Source organism: Dipodomys spectabilis, unplaced genomic scaffold, assembly GCF_019054845.1.
Source record: "Dipodomys spectabilis isolate Male_0828 unplaced genomic scaffold, ASM1905484v1 ptg000064l, whole genome shotgun sequence".
Classification (NCBI taxonomy): Eukaryota; Metazoa; Chordata; class Mammalia; order Rodentia; family Heteromyidae; genus Dipodomys; species Dipodomys spectabilis.
In genome coordinates, this window is record NW_024870741.1 from 2,803,456 (window position 1) to 2,812,447 (window position 8,992).

Sequence of the window (8,992 nt, forward strand, 5' to 3'; positions counted from 1 at the left end):
AAGTGCTAGGACTTGAAATCAGGCCCTGGAAACAGGCTTGATTTTCTTGTCTTCCAGCATGGTGAGCTTCCCCTTCCCCCACAATGCTGCAGATTTCCCAGACCCTGAGTTCAAATCCCAGGCCTGGCAGAAAAAATGGCGTCAATTCCAAGCCACGGGGCCTCATAATTTTTTAAATATTTTAAATGTATTTATTTATTAATTTTTGTTTTGTCAAGCACAGGGCTTGAACTCAGATCATGGCAACTCTGTCTTAGCTTTGATCACTCCAGGCTGGGCTGAAGCCACTGGACTCAGAGCCGAACCTGGGTTCCTGGGCCCCAAAGACTGACAGGAATAAAAATAAATAAAACGACACAGATAAGGTTTCCCTTATTTGCAATAACTAATATATGTCTCAGTCAAGCAGAAAAGCTCAGATAAGTTAATGCTAGGGAAATGAACCCCAAGATAAGTATTCAAAAGGTTTTTTATTTCATTCAATTGTTTCTAACATACTTATGTTGCTTTGTATGTCCCTTCCCACAGTATAACCTGTTCTTTCACTGTATTTGATGGTGGTATAATTTGTGGAGGGGAAGGGAAAAAACAAATCGTTTAAATAGGGATACAGGTGGACCTGTTGCAACAATGAGATGTACAAGTCATTATGTCGAAAAACGAACTTTACAACATTGGTGGGGGGGAGGATCTGGTAGGGGGTCAGGGAAGGTATGGGAAGAGATGGAAAGGGTAAACATAGGAGGAGGCAACAATGTTTGATAAGAAATGTACTCATTATCTTGCCCATGTAATTGTAACCCCTCTGAATGGTATTTTTACAAAAACAAAAACAAGAACAACAACAAAAAAAAAAACAAATCGGCAACTTGCAGATGGCTGCTGGTTTTACATTTGTTTTCTTTGCAAAGTGACAAAGTGTTTCTAACCTGGCATTGCTGAAGGCTGGCAGGCTACCAAGGAAGCCATAGGCCAACACGGCCACATAGGCCCTGTGTTCGAAGCCCGGTCCTGACCCCTACCAATGCAGGGAGATGCTAAGAGTCTGGTTCCTATACATAGGAATACCGATGGAAGGTTATGAATATCAAGGTTGAATTAGTTGTTCCTGAATGATACTACTATAAAATTAAAAAGTGATTTTAAGAGGCCCATGGATTTTAATGGATATTTTTTAACACATTAAAAGAATACTATTAATTACATGGACGCAATAGTTTCAGGACAGTAGTTGATTTAATTAATATTTCATTAAGGATGAAAATGAAAATATTAATTACATGGAGGCATAATAAATACCCAAGAATTGCTACGAATATAGTTTATATAAATGAAGAATATATAGACATCTCTGGCACTCTTTAAAGATCTATATTTATTTGTGTACTACCATCTGCATGTCAATCTGTTCTTATTTTGTCAACCCCTGGGGCTCGATCTCAGGTGCTGGGAACTTCTTGTAAGCTCTATATGCCCCAGGCTGGTGTGCTGAAACTCACCCATTCATGAATTGGGCCATGTAGGCTATGAGTTCAGATGCCAGCCCTCACAAAATTTGAATGGTGGAGTAAGAAGCCTATGGTGACACATGTTTTCCTTTTCTGTGAAAGTCCTGGGTGTCAGGTGTGAAGTTTCATACATAGGCAAATCTATATCCTTTGTAATAAATGTAGTAAATGTTTCATGTGTAATAACAGTCAATAAAATAAATGGTAAATAAATGAATAAAACAAAAAATAAAATGAATAACTACACTAAGTGCAATATGGAGTCAACATACAGGGCTCGATCTCATGGCCTGGGAACTGCCTGACAGCTGCATTGGCTAGAGGCTGCTGTGCTGGCAGTCACCCATTCATGAACTGAGCCTTCTAGGCCCTGAGTTTAGATCCCAGCACTGCCAACAATGTAATCATGGAGTGAGAAACCGAGTGTGACACATTTTCCCCTTCTTTGAAAGTGCTCGGTGACAGGTAGGATGTATAAATTGTATGCAAATCTATATGCTATGCAATAGGATGTCATAAAGGTAAGAAATGACACAGGTGGAAGAAAAACAGATTGAATTAGTAGTGAATCATTCTGGGATAAAATTAGATGCAATAATTATAGGACTTGGATTAAGTTTAATTAATATTTTATTGAGCATTAAGAGAATAAAAATTACATGGAGACATAATTAAATACCTAATAATGGGTAGTAACACACGATGCATAATTTAATTTGTCTCATTTATAAAATATGTGATTATATGTATGGATGTATGTACATATATGATAAATAATAACAAGATATTGAGTAATTATTAATGCTTTATTAATTGTTCAACTGGGACATATCATTAAATGGAGACATAATTTAAAACCTAATAATTGGTAGTAATATTATCTACAACTCAATAATATACAGACATCTATCTTTTTGTGTATATAATACTTATATACAGGAAGCTCTACCTATTTATACCTTGTTCACTCCTAGGGCTTGGTGGTTGAATGCTCGCCTAGTAAGCAAGAAGCCCTGGGTTGGATTTCTCAGTGCCACATAAACAGAAAATCCAGAAGTTCTGCTGTTTTTCAATCAATTGAATGCTAGCCTGGAGCTCCAACCCTTAGGGACATTTTCTAAGCCCTTACTCAAGCCCCAGGACTGCCGCCAAAAAAAGGTAGAATGTTCTACCTGCAATGATATAAGGACAGGACTTCAAATACGTCATCACAGAGCAAGCTAGGAGTCTGGCGCTGACAGCTGCCACCTAACCTGACTTAGCCATATGTAAACCGCTGCAACCCAGCTGCACGGAACCAGACGCTGATGGCTGGCTTAACCCCATCATCCTAGCTGTTTAGGGGCTTTAAAACCCAGCCCTGGCAGGAAGTCTGTTAGACTCTTTAAAATGTGGCTCCTAGTGGCAGAGCTCTAGCCCTGAGCAAATGTTATTAGAACAGTATCCACATGCTTTGAGTTCAAGCCCCATGGTTAACCCCCCACAAAAAAAACACCCCTCTAAACCATTAGATGTGATCTTGTGTGGTTTGTGAAATGTTCCTCAAAGAAGGGTAATACTGATGAAACCACCCTAATTCTAATGACAATTTGTGGAATAGAGCTATGTGCTGAGCCTTCATAGGGTGCTCTGTGCTGAGTCTTGCACAGGGTGCTATGTGCTGAGTCCTTTACAGGTTGCAGTGTGCTGAGTCCTGCATTGGGTGCTGTGTGTTGAGTCATGCAAAGAGTGTCACGTGCTGTGTCCTTCACAGGGCGCATTCATTCATCTGGTCCTTGTAAGAGCCTCACAACTGAGATGATTTTGCAGACAAAAAATGTGAGATATATCTATATCTATATCTATATCTATATATATCACATTCTATGCCTCCATAAGAAAAAATGACATTGCCACATTTGTTAGGAAATGGAAAGACTTGGAAAAAATTATATTAAGTGAAGTAAGACAGGCCCAAAGAAACATAGGTCCCATGGTTTTCCTTATTTGCAATAACTAGTATATGCCTGAGACAAGCAGAAAATGACAGATATGTTGCTCTTAGGCGAAATGAACCACACCATAAGGATTCAAATGTTTTTTCTTTCATGCGGTTGTTTCTAACATATTAATAAAATGATTTATTTGTTGCTTTGTAGATCTCTCGCCCACAGTATAACCCCTGTTTTCACTGTATTTGATGTTGGTATAATTTGTGGAGGGGAAAGGAAAAAGCAAATCTTTTAAATAGGGATACAGGTGGACCCATTGCCACAATGAGATGTACAATTCATTATGTCTAAAAACGAACTTTACAACTTGGGGGGGGGGGTGAGTGAGGGGGAAGGGATAGGAAGGGGAAACAAAGGAGGAGGCAACAATGCTTACTAAGAATTGTGTTCAATAATTTGCCGATGTAATTTTAACCCCTCTGGACGGTATTTTCACAATAAAGAAAAAAGGAGTTTGATTAAAAAAAGAATATTGTGGCTCAGATGTGTCCCCATGGCATGGACAAAATTATGTATTACTGAAGGCTAGTGAGTTGTCTCATGCAGACAATTGTTTTGTTCTGTTTTTTCTCAGTCATGAACCTTGAACTTGGGGCCTAGGCACTGACCCTTACCTCTGGCCTCATGGATAGCCCTCCACCACGTGGAGCCAAGGACCCCCTTGCAGCAGAGTGCCACTGCCTAGGGGTCTATAGCTGAGGTCTGTCATCCTACCATCTCAGGAAGCTGAGATCTGAGGATCTGAGTTCCAAACTATCTCAGACACAAAAGGTCCCATGAGACTATTATCTCCATTGACCACTAAGAAACCTGAAGTGGAGTTTGGTGTTTGTGGCTCATGCCTGTCATCCTAGCTACTCAGGAGGATGAGATCTGAGGATCATGGTTCAAAGCTAGTCTGGGCAGGAAAGTCCTTGAGACACTTAACTCCAACGAACCACAAGGAAACCTGAAGTGGTGCTGTGGCTCAAGTGGTAGAGCACAAGACTTGAGCTAAAGAACTCAGGGAAAGCACCCAGGTCCAGACTTTAACTGCTACAACAGACAACAACAACAACAAGAAAAAGACAGAAACAAATTAACAAACCTGAAGCAAAGGGCTGGGAATAGGCCTTAGGAGTAGAGTGCTTTGCATATATGAAACCCTGGGCTTGATTTCTCAGGACCACTTCACTAGAAAAAGCCTGAAGTGTCTCTGTGGCTCAAGTGGGAGAGAGGTATCCTTGTACAAGAGAAACTAGGTACACTGCTTAGGTCCTAAGTTCAATCTCCAGGACTGGTGTATGCACACATGCACACGGACACACACACACACACACACACACACACACACACACAGAGAGTGAAGCTGTGACACCAAATGGTAGAGCACTGGGCTTCTGCACTGAGCTCATGTTTAGCACCCAAGCCCTGTGTTTAACCCCAAAACCTAGCCACCCAGAGCTCAACTAGGAGAGGTCAAATGTTTGAAAACCTGATGAGCTTCACCATCCCTAGATGACAAGAAGCTTTGTGATATCCGACATGTGCTTGGATTTCCCAAGGTTCCAGAAACTTAGGAGAGGCATCATAGGCCCATCATCCCCTGCAACTAAACATTTCATTAGGTTCAGTGCCCTAGTTGTCTGCCAGAGGGACTCCTGAATTATATTGAACAATGTATCTGAACACCAGAATATAGTCTCACAAAGGCAAGATAAGTGCAGGAAACTTGGCCTGCCAAGGGTGGTGGCATAAATGAAGGCTTCCTGTCAAAACAGAGCACTGGTGAGAGAGATAGCTTGGGGTACAAAGAGGCCTTTTTCTCCTGACCTTCAGAGCATACCCACACTCATCCTCACTAATTGGCCCAGATGGAGTTGTTTGTTACACAGCTGTACAGGAGTGAGGCTTTTTGTCTGCCTGTCCAGACAATGAGAGACTTTTTCCAACAGGCCTAGGATGCAGAGAAACCCTCAGGCTACACTGGGAACAGTGAGGGGAGCTCCAGAACATGCAATGTCTTGAAAGCCCTGTCTGTGCTATAAAATCATTGTATTGAAAACAAATTTCCTAGTTCAGTGCCATTCATCATAGCTAATCTGGAGATTCACCTATAGGGATACATCCATCTATATACAAATACATGGAGCTACATGGTCTTTTTTTTTTTTTGGTGGGGGGCAGGTCCTGGGGTTGAACATTAACTGAAGCCGTTGTCCCTGAACTCCTTTTGCTCAGAGGTAGCACATTAAAATTGAGTCACAGCCCCATTTCTGGGTTTTTCTCTGATCTCATAGATATAATAGTGTAAAATTTCCTACACTGGCTGGATTCAAACTATGGTTCTCTACATCTTAGCCTCCTGAGGAGCTGGGATTACAGTCAGCAGCCACTGGCACCTGCCTTTCTTTTCTTCTTCATTTTTTACTCTGGACATCTGACTTCTTAACAGGGTCATTCCAATGGTTTGAATTTTTAAGTAAACTACCCAATGTTCTTTATAGCTGCCTTCTCTGAGAAGGATTTTCTCTCCTCATCTTCCCCTCTGGCTACAGGTTTGAAGCCAAAAATGAGAAATGAATGTCCCAGGATTTTGGAGCAAATGTCCACAGGATATGCCAGTTCGGTCACTTAGCATTGAGCTGCAGTGAATTTACTGTCTCAGGACGAGAGGACTGAAAACTTGAGCGATTTTCATACTGTCTGCATTGCTCCTTTTGTCTATAAAATGACCTAATAATTATGAATGTTTTTTTTTTGTCTACACCCTTAAGTATCTAGAACACACTAGAAGCATCTTCCTGTTTCCGTTTTTCTCTAGAACCTCTCGAGATTTAGACTAAAGGTTTGTGTGGAGCAGCTTCTCAGTGAATCCCTAAGGAAAGCTGCTTAATCTTCCTCAGGGGATCACCATTCAAAGCCAGCCTGAGCAGGAAAGTCTGTGAGCCTCTTATCTCCAATAAACCACCAGAAAACCAGAAGTGGAGCAGTGGCCCAGAGGGTAGAGCTTCAGCTTTGAGAGAGAAAGCAAAGCAGGAGATACTGTCCAGAGCAGGCAGTAAAGCCTGGGAGGCGCTTATGTCCAATTATCGACCAGATGGCTGGAAGTGGAGCTGTGGCGGTGGTAGAGCCTCAGCCTTGAGCAAAACAGCTCAGGAATGCATTGGGCCCTGTGTTTAAGCCCTGGGATGCCCACAAAAAAATTCAAAAAGAGAAGGCCAAGTTATGTATCAGTGTCCTCCTACCAACTTATGTGTGTATATTACTTTCCTGAGTGCAAACAGACCCTATGTAATGCTTCTGCTTTTACTTACTGATTTATTTTTCAGATATGCTCATTGTGCATACTGCAGCATTCTCTTCATTTCAGGCCCATCGCTTTTCTCTTCCGGGCCTCCATGCCTGCATCCTTATATGATGCACACTTAAGCTTTCAGCAGCCTTTATTTACATTTTATTATGAGGCCAACGCAGGAACAGTCACAAATCAGGCAGGGGAAGAGAAGATCAGGGTTCATAGTTATAACAGGTATTCAGAAAAACTAACTTGGGACAAAAAATGGTAGCGTACTTATGTAAAAACTACCATTAAGAAAAAGATGAGGGGGCTGGGAATGTGGATTAGTGAGAGAGCGTTTGCCTAGCATGCAAGAAGCCCTGGGTTTGATTCCTCAGTAGCACATACACAGAAAAAGCCAGAATTGGTGCTGTGACTCAAGTAGCAGAGTGCTCTAGAGACAGTGCCCAGGCCTTGAGTTTGGCCCAAGAACTGCCAAAGAGATACCAGGTAGGTAGGTAGGTAGATAGATAGATAGATAGATAGATAGATAGATAGATAGATAGATAGATAGATAGATAGATAGATAGATAGATAGATAGATAGAAAGAAAGAAAGAAAGAAAGAGGATAGGTGAATCTGATCTTGGATGTCAGTAGGAAAGAAGGGAACACTTCCCATCTATGAGGCCTTCTACAGTGTGCCAGGACACCAGCATCACCTTCACATACCACAGAGCAGGAGAACTGTCTCTATCCCACTTCTCAGGCAGTGGAGGGCCCCAGAGTCAAGAGGGCAGAGCCAGGTTCTAACTCAGGTGCTTGGAGGCAGAAGAGAAAGGGCCCTGCCTTTCCTTGGACTGCAGATTTACATTAATGATGTGGAGAATGAAGGAAGGAGAATGGACTGGCAGAGGTAGAAGAAGGGCCTTCAAATCTGAAAGATGGAGAGCCAAGAACCCACTCCCTAAAACCAAAAAGCAGGATTTTTCTAATCTGTTCCTCCCCTCTCCCCCACTAAACTTGCTCTCTATTGATAACCTAAAGATAGCTAGAGGCTCCCTTCACCTGAGGGAGGAAAGATAATTGTCATTGTTTGAAGAGGCTGAGAAAAGCCTGACCCTGGTGTGACTCTAACAAATATTTCAGGTTTCCCCTAATTGCTGGCTGTGCCTGGAATGAATGAAGTGGTTTTGCGGCTCACTTCCCTGTTGAGTGTGTACATTCTGCCTCCTAATCCTGCAGGCCTAGGTCTCTGCACCTAGCCTGTTTTTTTGAAACTGTTTCCTGTCCTTCAAATACAGAGTTACATTGGAGTTCTTCCTGCTAACAGGGCTAGGTCTTGGATCCTGAGAACTTCATTTATACCCAGGATGGGTCAATGATGTTTCTTTCCTGCTTCTATAGCTTGAGAACTCTAAGAATATTTAGAGTGCAAGTAACTTCTCATCACCAAGGGAAACCCAGGAATTCTTGAACATGTGACCTTTTGGAAGCCCACTGGAGGACACAAGATGATTACAATCTTCACATGAGTGGCTGGGCAGATGGATCTGCTACACTTGAACCTTGAACTCAGCCTGCTCTCCTAGTTCATGTCCTTCTTTGGTGCTTGTCCTGCTAGCTCCTCAGGAGCTTCCAAGATAGAAATAGATTGATCAAACCCACAGGGAGTTACTGGCTTTTTCCCTCTTTTTCTCTCCTTTGCTTTAGATGTTTTGCAGGACTTTGGGCTTGAATTGTGGATCTAGGCTCTGTCCCTGGGCTCCTTTGACTCAAGGCTAGCACTCTGCCACATGAGTCCCTTTCGGCTTTGTGGTGAAGTGGAAGTCAAAGCCTCATAGATATTCCTGACCTGGCTGTCTTCACCCTGTGATCCTCAGACCTCAGACTCCTAAGTGAGGGTGACAAGCATGAGCTTCTGTTGCTCTGCTAAGTTCAGAACTGTAATGACATTGAAAATACAAGTCAACTGCTCATCATAAAGGGCTTAGGGAACATATTAACCCTTTCAACATTGGACCTTTCAGAACCCTGTAGCACACAAGGTTATAATGAGAGAGCCTGAGCATATGGATCTGCTATACTTGAACATTGGGCTCTGACTCCAATTCTGGTGTACACCAGCATTCATTTTCCAGAAAATGTTCTCATAATTAACAAATAGGAAAAGTACTTTGATTAACCCTCACTTTTTTTCCAGGTATGTGTCTCAAACTCAAGCCTGGGCACTAT